At 40.9% G+C, this 16,977-nt stretch overlaps 1 protein-coding gene across 1 annotated transcript in view; it reads right to left on the bottom strand.

Annotated features, from left to right (window-relative positions):
* LOC135513820 (growth hormone receptor-like) overlaps positions 1 to 12,246 on the bottom strand; it is a 79,419-nt gene extending 67,173 nt beyond the window's left edge. The window contains 1 exon segment of the mRNA XM_064936768.1: positions 11,927 to 12,246. The gene's annotated coding sequence lies outside the window, so the exon portion shown is untranslated.
* Positions 12,247 to 16,977: the final 4,731 nt, after the last annotated feature.

The raw sequence follows: 16,977 nt of genomic DNA, 5'->3' as shown, positions 1-16,977 counted from the left end.
TGAACAGTAAACATTACACACACAGAAGTTCCAAAATAATAAGACATTTCAAATCTCTCTCTCTCTCCAATGTGTCTTTATTGGCATGGGAAAATACGTTTACATTGCCAAAGCAAGTGAAAAACAAAAGTGAAATAAGCAATCAGAAATTAACAGTAAACACTACACACACACAAAGGTTTCAAAAGGATAAAGACATCTCAAATGTTATACTATTAGCGACGTACAGTGCTGTAACCGTGTGCAAATAGTTGTAGTATGAATGGCAAGGGGAAATAAATAAACAGATATATACGAGTTGTATTTACAATGTTGTTTGCGCTCCACTGGTTGCTTTTTCCTTGTGGCAACAGGTCACTGCGGAATTCTTGATTCTCCCCCTTCACCGGGATACTGATGTTGCTGGGATACAGAGGTATCTTCGGGCCAGTCTTGCAAGCACAGGGTACTTACTCTTTATTGCTGATTGAGTGGTTTTCTTTTTTTGTATCAATATTAAAATTACAGTAGGCTACTTGTATCGATAACCTTTTTCATACAATGAAATGTGGCCCCTTGAAAGCATCTCGGCTATGACATGTTTGCTTGTCTGTTAGGGTAGGCTACGTATTTTTTAAACGCCAACACGAAACCTTCTCTGGAGATACGAAACATTTTACTTGTCTGTAAAGGAATGCCGCTTCTGAAGTTCCATCACTAGGCGACCAGAACTGTCAATCAAATAACCTTGATCTGCTGCGTGCAGTCTGCCTACCTGTGCACAGACCAACCTTCTCCTAAAAAAGTACTTTAAAGTTTGTTAAATACCGGGACTTACCAAGACATTTACACTGAACAACAATATATAACGCAACATGTAAAGTGTTGGACCCATGTTTCATGAACTGAAATAAAATATCCCCGAAATGAACCACATGCACAAAAAGCTTATTTCTCTCAAATTTCTTTACATCCCAGTTTGTGAGCATTTTAGCCTGTCAAGATAATCCATCCACCTAAACAGCATGATCATTACACAGGTGCACCTTGTGCTGGCGACAATAAAAGGCCACTCTAAAATGTGCAGTTTTGTAAAAAATAAAAAAACATGCCACAGATGTCTCAAGTTTTGAGGGAGCGTGCATTTCACATGCTGATTGCAGGAATGTTCACCAGAGCTGTTGCCAGAGAATTCAATGTTAATTTCTCTACCATAAACCACCTCCAACCTCATTTTAGAGAATTTGTCAGTACGTCCAACCAGCCTCACAACCATAGACCACGTGTAACCTGCGTTTATAAATGTTGCGTTTATATTTTTGTTCAGTATAGTTGAAAGAAAATACATCTAGCTGCCATACCATAAAAACGGTAGAAAAAAATACATCAGCACATCTATCAGCAATGTTTATTGTTGTCAGGGAAACAATCCAAGGCCTGCAGTTAATGAACGACACCTCCTGGGGGCCATGTTGAAAGACGACCACATGAATTATTCCGTTAACATCAGCCGACAGGCTAACCCAAACTGCAGTGCCTAAAACTAGTTCATTCATCACCACGGGCATTTTCTGTAGATCATTTGGCTGCTCTAACAAGGCAGGAAAAACAACAGGAAATCAATGTATACAGATTCCCCTCAATCATGAAACACTGTTGGTGGCACCAATGAACTCAAGAACTGTCAAAAAAGTGAATAAACCTTTTTGCACGTTAAAACCTGAACCTGAGATTAATTTAGATGTTATGCTAACAAGGTGTTACAGTAAGTTAGCCAAAATTAGCTAGCTAGATAGCTTGCAGTTCTAGCATGTGTCACATGAGTTTCAAAGTTTGGGGAAGCAATTTTTTAACCATGATTGTTCAATAAAAACAAACTTGTCTTGAATGTAACCTAGGCCAAAAAGACATCCTGGCTAAACGGGATCCAAACGGGATCCAACTTCTGTCAAATTAACGTCAAAGTAATTTTTTTGCACTTTAGCTTACCCTTAACCCTATTCATAACCGTAATCTAATGATCCTAACCTGATATATTCATTCTCGTAACCTGCGGCGTAAATTCTACTAACTTGCTATGAAATGTCAAATATTAAGTTAATTTGACCAAAGCTGGATCCCTTCCATGACCATGAAAAAGTGAGATGCAAGTTGTACGATATGACGTCCATATATCCTGGAGGACATTTTTGTCAAAGAAAAACAGCGGTTACCATGTATTCATATAATAACCCAATGATAATCTGTTGAGAACTTCATTCATAAGAGGGAAAATGTATGGATATAGAACAAAGGCTTCAATGGGGTAGGACAACCTGCTGTGTTGACTATTGGTTGTTCTTTATATGACACGAAAACACCTGAATGAATTAAACACAGCCAAACAACACTGAAGAGACCTCATGGTATAGCTGACCTGAGAAAGTGATTCTAACATCAGGTGGGATTTTCATTTGTTATGTACTACTGTAGGTTCAACCAGCTGACCTCTATCAAGACACCCATGTTGACTGGATTCCCACTGTGAAGATGAGCAATGCTGCAGCATCTCCTCTCATACTAGATGTTTGTCATAGGCTGTGACAATCTGAATGATTCTGTTGTGCCATTTAGAGAGCACCTTCAGGTGTGTTAGCGCAGGGCTGGAACAGACGCCTGCACACCCAGCAGAGTTGGCCTGCTGGAATAGTACTATACAATGTGTGTAACTTTTAAACTGTATTTTTGTTCACAAAATGTGCTATCATAGGTACACAGAATCCATGGTATACAAGGATGTACCCTTATTTTCTTGTAACATTCATTGGGACCTCTTCATCTGCAGACAGGGTTTTACGGCTCTGTGTCTGAGGACAGAAAACATCAAAGAAACAGGCTTCATTATACTCAAATTAGACAGCACTGAATATTATGTTGCTATACAGTATCTCTCTGTCCTCAGTTTTTCCTTGCTAGGGACTGGAACAGAAGAATAGGTTCATTATGCCCTCCCACAAAGGTAATGCACCTGCCCTATCCAGAGTAGCCTACTCTGCCTTCTCGGACAGCTGGAACAGCTGGCTAATCCTTTCATCCTCTTCCATGGCTGTTAACTAGCTACCAAGCTACACATTCATTTAGAGCTACAGTACAACGATAAATACATCAAGATAGGTAGCTAACTAGCTAATTACAGTCGGAAGTTAGAAGCTGGTTATATTTAATTAACTTAGCTAGCTACAATATGTAAAGTTGGCTAACTGGTGAACATTACATTAGCAGCTTATTTGAGTAAGCCTGCACACTAGGTTTCTTACACTGACCATTTTCAAAATATATTTACTTACTTGAGTAGGTTCTCCCACTGCCTCCATTTTCTAGGTCCTGAGAAAAATGAAGTTTCCATTGGTTGCAAAAGGCAGCCAGCCATGTGGACGATTAGAGGACTTCCAACAGACTGAGTTTGGTCATCCAACATGGCGCTTGGTGCGGTTGCTAGGTGATTTGTGAGGCAACTGCAAGCCCTCTATAAAGAAGAGTCTATATACCGGAGCGGAATTCTACTGTCTGATAAGGTACAGACGCTTCTAATTGTCTGAAAAGTTAGCAATTGTTGCGGTCGACGTGTTACTGTAGCTGTGTTCTATGTCTGTAAAAGGTTGTGGTAGATAGAGCTTCATTGCCCAGCTCTAGAGGTCATAGATATCTAATAGGACCATTATTCTGCATTCTGAATTGAGGTGGAATTGTATGGGTTTTTCCTTACTGTTTTAACAAATTGATTTAAAAAAAAACAACGTTTAAACGTTAAGCAAAATTGTCCATTTGTCACATCCCTACTTCAGACCAGGGCAGGGATAGTTTGACTATAGGGTGTCCTCCTGCTTTCCAGTGTTGTATATAAATATATTAACTTTCAAATCAGATGGCGGTGCTTGGATTATATACTAGTCTCTCTTTTGTGCCAGTAGGCAAGGACTGAGTGGGAAGTGCTCTGGGTGTACATGTGTGTGCATGTGTGTGCATGTGTGTGCGCGTAAAGGCATGCAGGCCTGCTCTTTGGATGGTGCTCATGTCTCCTGCTCTTATTTCAGAGGATTGGAAAACTCCCAGTCAGCACAGTGAGTCTGGAAGGGGATCAGTACAAACATCTCCAAGCCCTGCTATGGGAAGGCAAGTGGATGTATGTGTGTATGTGTGAGTGTGACAGACAGCAACTGGTAGAATATGGTGCTTGTGTAGGTTTTCAGTTTTCATATGTGTGAGAGTGAGAATAGAGAGTAATCAATTTGATACCGAATCTCTGCACTGAGCCGCGGCATAGAAGATGTCTGCTGCGGAGAACTCCGTCCTTAGTTGTGTGTATGTTCATTCTTCTACCTGAAACACATCTTTATACCGTCTCACCGATCTTCGCATTGTGTTCTAGAAACCCAAGGCAGCAGATTACTGAAAAAAATGTGTGGATGTTACATAACATAGTAGGATGGGTCTAACTCATTTTGGTGAAAGTAAGACAGGGCCGTTTCCAGTCGGAGGGCCCTATGCGTAATATTTCTGTCATGTGTGCTGTGTGTATTACAATACAATCAAATCAGACATGAGTGCGAGTGGCACAGCGGTGTAAGGCACTGCATTTCAGTGCTAAAGGTGTCACTACAGACCCTGGTTCGAATCCGGGCTGTATCACAACTGGCTGTGATTGGGAGTCCCTTAGAGCAGTGCACAATTGGCCCCAGCGTTGTCCAGGTTAGGGGAGGGTTTGGCTGGTGTAGGCAGTCAATGTAAAGTAAGAATTTGTTCTTAAGTCACTTACCTAGCAACATAAAGGTTAAATAAAATAAATACAACACCCACCACCTACATAAAATGTGATTTTAAACTTGTTTTTTTCACCTCCTCAAACCTCTCTATGGCATTGTTAGGTTAGAGATCCAACCAAGCCACATTTAAAGTGTTTACAACAGTGTCAAACAAATATTCCCCGGGGGCCGCATTCGATCTTCAATGAGGTTCGGAGGCCTGCACTGAATATTGGTTACAACTACAAATACCTAGGTGTCTGGTTAGACTGTAACCTCTCCTTCCAGACTCACATTAAACATCCCCAATCCCAAATTAAATTTAGAATTGGCTTCCTATAATGCAACAAAGCATCCTTCACTCATGCTGCCAAATATACCCTCGTAAAACTGACCATCCTACCGATCCTCGACTTCGGTGATGTCATCTATAAAATAGCATCCAACACTCTACTCAACAAACTGGATGCAGTCTATCACAGTGCCATCCGTTTTGTCACCAAAGCCCCATACACTAGCCACCATTGTGACTGGAGACTCATATCTCCCTCACTAGCTTTAAGCACCAGCTGTCAGAGCAGCTCACAGATCACTGCACCTGTACATAGCCCATCTGTAAACAGCCCATCTATCTACCTACCTACCTCATCCCCATACTGTATTTATTTATTTATCTTGCTCCTTTGCACCCCAGTATCTCTACTTGCACATTCATCTTCTGCACATCTACCATTCCAGTGTTTAATTGCTATATTGTAATTACTTCACCAACGTGGCCTATTTATTGCCTTAACTCTCTTATCTTACCTCATTTGCACTCACTATATATATTTTTTTCTACTGTACTATTGATTATGTTTTGTTTATTCCATGTGTAACTCTGTGTTGCTCTATGTGTCAAATTGCTATGCTTTATCTTGGCCAGGTCGCAGTTGCAAATGAGAACTTGTTCTCAACTGGCCAACCTGGTTAAATAAAGGTGAAATAAAAAAATATATATATATATTTCCTAATAAATTTCTATTGTTTTGATGCTTCCTGACAGTCTAGCATTCATTTTGTGATTATTAGCAAGCTGGACATGGTCAAGAAACTGCGACTGTAGGTCCATTCCAATTTATACAGTTTCCATTTGGTTTTAGTAATTTAAGTATATTGAATTCGTCCCCACTCCCCACCTAAAAATGAAATATCTATTTTTTATTAGTCACTCAAACCACACGTTCCGGATTGGATCCCCTCGCATGTTGGACACCACTAGATTCTAATAAATGAACTGCCCTTTTCAACCCACTCTGTATCCTGAGGACCACTATCCTCTCCTCTCAATTCTTACTGCTGTTCCCACACCACACTGGGAGTGACTGGCCCATCACTGTAGCCTGAGATTTGCGGGAGAGTGTGTGTCTGCGCGCGAGTGTGTGTCTGCGCGCGTGTCTGCACGCGCGTGTGTCTGCGCGCGCACGTGTGTGTGTGTCTGCGTGCGCGCTTGTGTGTCTGCGCGCGCGTGCGTGTGTGTGTGTCTGCGTGCGTGTGTGTGTGTCTGCGCGCGCGTGCGTGTGTGTCTGCGCGTGCATGTGTATTAAAGGGTTATATAGAGCTTGACATGTTGAAGGTAGATTTAACGGCCCACTTCTGTCCTCGTCTATAAAACTCTTGTTTTCAGCAACATAAGGTACATCACATACTGTATGCCAATCAGCCTGCATTACAGAGGCAGCTTCTAAAGTCCAATGCTGTTCACTATACTTATTTATAAAGGGTCCCTATCACTGCCTGCTGCACTAAGCGCAGACATGTTGATGAAGTATAATATACAGGGGGAAACAAAGTATGACGTCTGTTCAGCTCTTCAGCTCATCTCTGCTCACCCTGTACCTGATTTGGAATAGTGAATCACCATGTACTAGACCTACACTCCATAGAATAACAGAGATAATGGAAGTAGCTCGATTCTCAGCTCCCCAAACAACCCTTTTAAAACATCTGATGCACAATATCTCTCAGCCAGTGGTCTGGTCGCACTTTATTTTAGTCATGTCAATTTTTTGTACCTTGAATCAGCATGGGGAATAATATAACGGTGTACACACACAGTCTATAACATCTTGAAACAGCGCTAAATAAAATAGAAATAAATTGGACTACACAAAATCTTCACATAACACATTCATTTAGATAGCCACTCTATGTGGATGCTAGCAAACTTGCAAGCAGGCTAAGTAGCGCTAGGTATCAACCGCCAATCCAGTAGGGGCTTGACGCTAAAGTGAGCTTTGATTGATCAATAGCATTGTGATATCGTGGAGTATTTACACAAAGTTCAGCTTTCCCCACCTTTGGTCCCGCCCTCTTCATGCTCCCTCACTCATGGTCATGGCTAGAAGTCATCCAGCTTTTGTCAAATTTGTCAAGATTTGACTTTTTGTAGCAGGTTAGGATAATTAGGTTAAGGTTAGGAAAAGGGTTAGGGTTTGTTAAAATGCAAAAAACAACACTTTTAATGCTATTGCCCAACTGCCTACTTCACTTCCCTTCATTGAAAATTAATGGGTCTCCATTTGTTTTATGGCTCCCCAAAGTGCTATGTTGAAATACACTGTCAGGTTTGTCCCAATTTGTTTGAGTATAAAACAATCAGAATAGAGAAAGACATGAAAACAACTTATAATTAATTTACTGCCATCCTAGGGTCATGCACTACTCATAAAGCATATTTAGACTTTTATCATTCAGATACATGAAATACCGTCAAATACCTCTATAGCAACCTACTGTCAAAAACATTGAAAAATACTGTGACATGATATTTTTGCCATATCGCCCAGCCCATAACAGGGCAACAAGACAGGAATCAGGAGGATTGAGATATGATGTTCCCAACAATTAGGAATAGATCAGACTAGGGATGTCGCCGACTAAAAATAATCTGAGTCAACCAAAGAGTCGTGTGTTCTTTCAACCAATCGATTGGTTCACAATTAAAACGTGTATTTTTCCATATATAGACACAACCTGTTTGAATAAAATCAACTATATGTTGAGCTTGTCTGATGTTTAAAAAAAAAAACAATCCTATAAATCACATTGGCTACTCATGGCCTGTCTGCAAGGGACTTGAAACATTGTATCAACTATTGTATTAGCCTGGGTGTTTAAAGGCAAAGAAAAAATGACTTTGAGAAGTGCCACAGTGATGGTGAATGAAGACAATCAGAAATAGTATCAGATCACCAAATGGGGACATTTATAGGCCTACATTTGCACGCAGGTCAGGTAGACCAGTCAATATGCGTAATCAGGTGTGTGTCCTTACTCAACATTGACCGGAGCGCTCCAAACTAAAGACAATGACTCAATTGAGAACTCGTAAATGGAATAAAATAAAGCAAAACTTGTTTCTCACAAGTGTAACCTAGGCTGTGTGCTCTGCAAACCACTTGTCCTCTCCTACAATGACAACGGTGAAACTGTAATCATAACATTTTTGAATGCATTAACAGAAATGAGCATAACCAAACAAACATTGTAGATTAGCAATTATGGGAATTAACGGTAAATGGTGTGCCATCCCTGCGGCCTCCCAACTGATTAGTCCACTCAGACAGGCGTGAATCAGACAGGTGTTTCACATGCCATATATACACACACACACACACACACACACACACACACACACACACACACACACACACACACACACAGGTTAAGTCTGAAGTTTACATACACTTAGGTTGGAGTCATTAAAACTCGTTCTTCAACCACTCCACAAATTTCTTGTTAACATTAACCTGACAGGTTAACAAACTATAGTTTTGGCAAGTCGGTTAGGACATCTACTTTGTGCATGACGCAAGTAATTTTTCCAACAACTGTTTCCAGACAGATTATTTCACTTATAATTTACTGCATCACAGTTCCAGTGGGTCAGACGTTTACATACACTAAGTTGACTGTGCCTTTAAACAGCTTGGAAAATTACAGAAAATGATGACATGGCTTTAGAAGCTTCTGATAGGCTAATTGACATCATTTGAGACAAATGGAGGTGTACCTGTGGATGTATTTCAAGGCCTACTTTCAAACAGTGCCTCTTTGCTTGACATCATGGGAAAATCTAAAGAAATCAGACAAAAATTGTAGACCTCCACAAGTCTGGTTCATCCTTGGGAGCAATTTCCAAACGCCTGAAGGTACCATGCTTATCTGTACAAACAATAGTACGCAAGTATAAACACCATGGGACCACACAGCCGTCATACCGCTCAGGAAGGAGACGTGTTCTGTCTCCTAGAGATGAACGTACTTTGGTGCGAAAAGTGCAAATCAATCCCAGAACAACAGCAAAGGACCTTGTGAAGATGCTGGAGGAAACAGGTACAAAAGTATCTATATCCACAGTAAAATGAGTTCTATATAAATCAAATCAAGTTGATTTATATAGCCCTTCGTACATCAGCTGATATCTCAAAGTGCTGTACAGAAACCCAGCCTAAAACCCCAAACAGCAAGCAATGCAGGTGTAGAAGCACGGTGGCTAGGGAAAACTCCCTAGAAAGGCCAACACCTAGGAAGAAACCTAGAGAGGAACCAGGCTATGGGGGATGGCCAGTCCTCTTCTGGCTGTGCCGGGTGGAGATTATAACAGAACATGGCCAAGATGTTCAAATGTTCATAAATGACCAGCATGGTCAAATAATAATAATAATGACAGTAGTTGTCGAGGGTGCAGCAAGTCAGCACCTCAGGAGTAAATGTCAGTTGGCTTTTCATAGCCGACCATTAAGAGTATCTCTACCACTCCTGCTGTCTCTAGAGAGTTGAAAACAGCAGGTCTGGGACAGGTAGCACCTCCGGTGAACAGGTCAGGGTTCCATAGCCGCAGGCAGAACAGTTGAAACTGTTACAGACATAACCTGAAAGGCCGCTCAGCAAGGAAGAAGCCACTGCTCCAAAACCGCCATAAAAAATCCAGACTGCGTTTTGCAACTGCACATGTGGACAAAGATTCTGATGAATATCCTCTGGTCTGATGAAACAAAATAGAACTGGTTGACCATAATGACCATTGATATGTTTGGAAGAAAAAGGGGGAGGCTTGCAAGCCGAAGAACACCATCCAAACCGTGAAGCAATGGGGTAGCAGCATCATGTTGTGGGGGTGCATTGCTGCAGGAGGGACTGGTGCACGTCACAAAATAGATGGTATCATGAGGAGGGAAAATTATGTGGATATATTGAAGCAAAATCTTAAGACATCACTCTTAAAGCTTAAAGCTTGGTCGCAAATGGGTCTTCCAAATGGATAATGAGCCCAAGCATACTTCCAAAGTTGTGGCAAAATGGCTGAAGGACAACAAAGTCAAGGTACTGGAGTGGCCATCACAAACCCTGACCTCAATCCTATATACAATTTGTGGGCAGAACTGAAAAAGCGTGTGCGAGCAAGGAGGCCAACAAACCTGACTCAGTTACACCAGCTCTGTCAGGAGGAATGGGCCAAAATTCACCCAACATATTGTGGGAAGCCTGTGGAGGGCTACCCAGAACGTTTCACCCAAGTTAAACAATTTAAAGGCAATGCTACCAAATACTAATTGGTGTATGTAAACTTCTGACCCACTGGAAATGTGATGAAAGAAATAAAAGCTGAAAGAAATAATTCTCTACTATTATTCTGACATTTCACATTCTTCAAATAAAGTGGTGATCCTAACTGACCTAAGACAGGGAATCTTTACTCTGATTAAATGTCAAGAATTGTGTTAAACTGAGTTTAAATGTATTTGGCTAAGGTGTATGTAAACATCCGACTTCAACTGTATTTGCCGCTGACTAAAAACAATATTGACGACCAATAGCCTATCAACCAAACAATTGACCAGTCGACTAAATGTGGTCACCCCTAGATCAGACCATTGATCACTTTCCTGTTGTAGATGCGCCCACAACAGTGGGTTTTTGCACCCAAAAGGTTTATCAATAAAGGCCAGGGAATATTGTATTCTTTCATAACAACCATTGAATAACCTGTAGCCTGTTTAATGTAAAATCCTAACCATTTTTGACTGAAATGGATTTAGTGGCCTATTGCATGGTTGGCATACATGTATAACAGCACATCTTTTTTTTAAAGATCCTGTACCGTCATCCAATTTCTCATTTAAAAAAGCCTTTGAGTGACCAATACATAGGCAAATTAGGGTTAGAAAATACAATTATTATTATCTTTGAATTTTACTAGGCAAGTCAGTTAAGACCAAATTCTTATTTTCAATGACGGCCTAGGAACAGTGGGTTAACTGCCTGTTCAGGGGCAGAATGACAGATTTGTACCTTGTCAGCTCGGAGATTTGAACTTGCAACCTTCCGATTACTAGTCCAACGCGCTAACCACTAGGCTACCCTGCCGCCCCAATTATGACGTGGATTTCAGTATGGATTTCAGTATGGATTTCAGTATGTATTCCATGCATTTCGAATGCTAATGCAGTTCTAGCTCAGTGCCATACTTCAGATTGGAGTTTTGAGTCATTGCAGGTTTACACTAGGGCTGGGCTATCATTCATTCACACACTGTCAACAGGAGTCGCAGCCCTGCGAAATCAATAGGGAACAAATGGAGCTATGAAGCATTGACGTCTGTCCTGAGAATCTTTAACTATTCAAGCATGCATAGTATACCGATATAATGATGCACTAAATAGTGTTTGAAAAGGGAATTCCAGGTGTGAACTTCTTACAACTACTGAACTACTTTGGAAACCGAAACACCTTAACCACCTCCATCAGAAGACATCTGCCACGCCGAAAACGACCAAATATTAACATCGCAGAAATGTGCACCGCACGTAATAAATCGCTTCAGATAGCAGATCATTCAAAAATAATAAAATAACCAGTTCCCTTGAGGGTTTCCGCAAAAATAAAAACAGCTTTTATCAATAGGCTAATATTGAAACATAATATAATAGAATAGCACACCGACAAATGTAGCAACACGATGGTAATTATGTTGAATAGCGATTTGTCAAAACTTTTTGCCAGTTTCAGTGTGCGAGTTGCATCCCCAAAAAGCATTGAGAGGACATCTCAAATTAAATCAAATACATTTTTAAAATAGGCAGACAATTGAATGAATCATTTTATTCTATTAACACACTCACCTAACACAAAGATGTCAGCTGGAGAATGCGCGAGTGGTATCGACTTCTTACGACTTGTTCATCTGACAGAACCAGGGAAAACACAAGTGGTCCGCCTTTTAACTCCACGAGTAGCCTACCCCCTCAACCGTCGATGTAAAGAAAAAAAATCCAAGAATATCCCAATGTTCACTTTACCATACTTCAAGCTATGAGTAAGCACTACTAACAGCGATTCTTTTTGATTGATTCCTCTATTTGACCAAGTTGACCCGTCCCTATCGTTAGATTATTTCAACTGGGATCAAGTGCGACAGAGGGATTCGGAAAGGGACAGTGTCCCTTTCACTGCTCCGGGCTCTTGCATCAGTCAAGTACATAAATACGCGCCCCCGTCCGGAAAATATTTACCAAACTCCTTACTGAAATCAAGAGGGTGAAATACATTTCCCACTGGGCACAGACGTCAATTCAACGTCTATTAGTAGCTTCAATTGTATTTAATTAAAATGAAGTGGAAACGGTCGTGATTGGGAGTTGCATAGGGTGGCGCACAATTGGCCCATCGTCGTCGGGTTTGGCTAGGGTAGGCCGTCATTGTAAATAATAATTTGTTCTTAACTGACTTGCCCAGTTAAATAAAGGTTCAATAAAATAAATAAATATGGAAGTGATTAACAAGCAGGTTGTTTTGTAAATGTGAAATGTTATGTTATTGCCTATGAATTGAATGTTAGCCTTTCAATTGCATCCTAAATTCCTGCCATCAGACTCAATTCAAGCTGCTGTGGAAGAATCCAGAGAACATTTATTTTACATTTTTTGTGCAAGCTTCTATTTGCCTCGATCTGATTAGGCTATTCGCAATTAACAGATTTTTTTATTGAGCCTTTATTTCACTAGGCAAGTCAGTAAACTTAAGGATCCAACCCTAAAATGACATACCCAAATCTAACTACCTGGAGCTCAGGACCTGAAGCAAGGATATGCATATTCTTGATACTATCTGAAGTTTGTGGAAATATTAAATTAATGTAGGAGAATATAACACATTAGATATGGTAAAAGATAATGCAAAGAAAAAACATGCAAGAGAAAGGCCATAATATATTATGCCAGCCCAGGCGCAATGTAGATTTTGGCCACTAGATGGCAGCAGTGTGTGTGCAAAGTTTTAGACTGATCCAATTAACCATTGCATTTCTGTTCAAAATGTTGTATCAAGACTGCCCAAATGTGCCTAATTGGTTTATTAATACATTTTCAAGTTCATAACTGTGCAGTCTCCACAAACAATAGCATGGTATTCTCTCACTGTAATGCTAATGTAAATTGGACAGTGTAGTTAGATTAACAATAATTTAAGCTTTCTACCAGTATGTCTATGTCCTGGGATGATAGGCCTAATTAAAGGGGCAATAAGCTTGTTTTATTCCATTGTTTGTAAACAATGTAAAAGCAAACAACAATCACTGTACCGCCTCAAAATACGGTTAAAACGGTCATTTTGAAGCTCTGTCTATGAGTTTGAGATTGGTTACATTTCTCCAGCCCCATCCCTCAGCTGTTTACCAAAACAGTGGTGGGGTGTCCCACTTTGTTGTTGTTTGAACAACAGATTGCCTCTTTTAGGTGATTGTTATTTGCAATAGTGTGTGGGACATGTTTAGTAACTAGGCAGTTTTCATTTCTTTCTTCTGAGTCTAAACCATGAATCAATCTCCAATTTGCCTCAATCTTACCACCAATTACTGCTGGAATGTAATGCTTTGGTGTATGTAATGTCATCTTTGCATGTTCTCTTGGTAGAAATTGTCCTTCAGAAAGATATCTGATGAACTAAATGATGAGGTAAAAATCATAGATCATCTCAGAATTGCAGATCAATGATGACATAGATCGCCTATGATGATTTGTATTTTTGTTTCAGGTGTGGTTGAAATAAAAAATGTTGTCTAATTTGTAGCCTGATCTGTACGATTGCAGAATTGATTTAAAAGTTGTCAAAAAGGTTGGTCAGGCTCATGTGGAGGTCCCACTGGAGGGATGTGGAGCTGTGTGGTCCCTGAATTTCAGCTGTCAATGAAGGTGAAGGTGACGCGGGGTCCCATGTGCGTACGCCACACCTCTATAGGTGGAATGGTATACAATATATCAAATACATGGTTTCCAGGTGTTCGATGCCATCACATTTGCTCCGGTCCGGCCATTATTACGAGCCGTATGAAGTAGGCCTATCTACTGCATTGGCCTATGTACTGTATCTATACTACGCAAAACAGTGAAATGTGCCAATTCAGTCATATAGTTAAACTTTATGGAAACTACAAATTATACTGCAGTCTTTACTGGAACGCCCCCCCAATACCCACATAACATTTAATTCTCATATAGCAATGATTTCAAATACATTTTCCCTATTAATTTAACAATCTAGGCAATTGGTTGTCTGTTTGGATTCTGCCTTGTTGTATTTTGCATGCATTCATCTGTCTGGTAACCAGTTTCTGTACTATCCAAGGTGCTCAGCAGCCGAGGGCAGCAGCTCAGTATTTCTGTACTATCCAAGGTGCTCAGCAGCCGAGGGCAGCAGCTCAGTGTTTCTGTACTATCCAAGGGGCTCAGCAGCCGAGGGCAGCAGCTCAGTGTTTCTGTACTATCCAAGGGGCTCAGCAGCCGAGGGCAGCAGCTCAGTGTTTCTGTACTATCCAAGGGGCTCAGCAGCCGAGGGCAGCAGCTCAGTGTTTCTGTACTATCCAAGGGGCTCAGCAGCCGAGGGCAGCAGCTCAGTGTTTCTGTACTATTCAAGGGGCTCAGCAGCCGAGGGCAGCAGCTCAGTGTTTCTGTACTATCCAAGGTGCTCAGCAGCCGAGGGCAGCAGCTCAGTGTTTCTGGCCATGTGCCACTTCTATGCTCGCCTCCAGAATGCTCTGCTGATATAAATCGTGCTGCAGAAGGATAGATGGAATTGCCCTGTCTGTGTTGAGTTACCGACTCCTGTATTTATACCCCCTTACCTTGTCCATTTATAGGACTCAGAAGTTACGGCTTTCCCTGCTCCTCTCTCTGCACCGTGAAAAAAACGCTGTGCAGATGAGCGGGATGGATCCTGTTGTAAACAAACTATAACTCAGGTCTGGAGGGATGAGATTTAAAGGGGAAGGACTCCCCAGCTCATCTATAAATGTGTTTTAGAGAGATACATATTTCTGTTTGTGATTCAAAATGAGCTATATATGGAGTATTCACTCTCAATTTTGCTTTGAGATCAGCCTGGTCCCAGATCTGTTTGTGCTTTTGCCTACTTTAGTGTCATTGTCATGACGATTCCACCAGGAGTTGGCAAGAGTGCAGAAACAGACGGGCCCCCAGGCTAAGAGATTGGGGCTACATGTGACACTATTGCTTTGAGTTCAGGACAGTGTGTTATTTGGCAAAGACAATTCCCAGGTTTTCCAGAAACCCCTGTTGGAATTCCCAGAGTCAGGAGGAAATAAGCAGGAACTCCAAAATCCTTCAATCAGGACTTTTGGAAAATCTGAGTATTTGGGGAATTTTTGGAACCTAACAGCGGTATTACACTTCCTAATCTTTCAATGAACGTTACACTACCTAATCGTTCAATAGATTTTTTCCACCAAGGGGAAAAAGAGGGCCTCCACCCACTACACCACTGATTGGTTATTTGGCAAACGCACAGTAAAACAGAGCTTTGTCTGGGTGGAGACCCTCTCCATTTTATCCACTTAATAAGGGAGTAAAAAAGAAGAAAGGACACATTCGTTTGTTATTTTGTTCCCTTCTGGTTCCTCTCTAAATGATCATGTAAATTGGATATGACATGAGAACAATACAACCATATTGCTCTCCTTCTGAAGAGCCACTCTGGAGCCAGGCTGTCCTCTGAACCCTGCTACAATAATTTATGGGATGTTTGGCCAACTTTTTTGATGTTAGTAATTAACATGACTGTGAAAAATGTAATAATGTTACGCAACACAACAACTGTTGGTGGCCTTGTTGGATGTCTCATATGCTACAGTGGGCAACCAAATATAGCACAGAGATACAAACAAAAAAATATATTTTTAATCAGTGTCACGTTCTGACCTTAGTTCCTTTATTTTGTCTATGTGTTAGTATGGTCAGGGCGTGAGTTGGGGTGGGCAGTCTATGTTCGTTTTTCTAGGTTGTGTTTATGTGTTTGGCCTGGTATGGTTCTTAATCAGAGGCAGGTGTCGTTCGTTGTCTCTGATTGAGAATCATACTTAGGTAGCCTTTTCCCACCTGTGTTTTGTGGGTGAATGTTTTCTGTTTAGTGTATGTCACCTTTCAGAACTGTTTTGTTTTATTCTCCGTTGTTATTTTGTTTAGTGTTCTGTTGAATAAATTAACATGGACACATACCACGCTGCATATTGGTCTGATCTCTCCTACACCTTCTCAGACGAGGATCGACGAACGTTACAATCAGGCTTTATCATAGTACAACCATCAACTAACTAGTGCATAGACCTACTTCATGTGATGATGAACCACAATATACCCCACAAGACATTCCACCAGAGGTCTCTTCACAATCCCAAAGTCCAGAACAGACTATGGGAGGCGCACAGTGCTACATAGAACCATGACTACATGGAACTCTATTCCACATCAGGTAACTGATGCAAGCAGTGGAATCAGATTTTAAAAAACAGATAAAAAATACACCTTATGGAACAGCGGGACTGTGAAGAGACACACACACTGGCACAGACACACACTTACGCATACACATAATACGACATGCACTCTTCACACAAGTACACACAGATTTTGTATTGTAGATATTAGGTAGTCGAGTAGTGGCCTGAGGGCAAACACTTCATGTGCTGTGAAAATTGTTATGAAATATAATGTCACGTAATATTTTAAATTGTATATAACTGCCTTAAGGTTGCTGGTCCCCAGGAAGAGTAGCTGCTGCCTTGGGGATCCTTAATAAATACAAATACAAGAACTTGAACCTACCTGTCTCTGGTGCCATCTATCACTACATAACCTGTAGTTGATCAAGTCTACGGATTACT

Source organism: Oncorhynchus masou, chromosome 25, assembly GCF_036934945.1.
Source record: "Oncorhynchus masou masou isolate Uvic2021 chromosome 25, UVic_Omas_1.1, whole genome shotgun sequence".
In the NCBI taxonomy this organism is placed as follows: domain Eukaryota; kingdom Metazoa; phylum Chordata; class Actinopteri; order Salmoniformes; family Salmonidae; genus Oncorhynchus; species Oncorhynchus masou.
The sequence above is the reverse complement of the archived record's forward strand: the minus strand, read 5'-3'. Positions and strand labels throughout refer to the sequence as shown.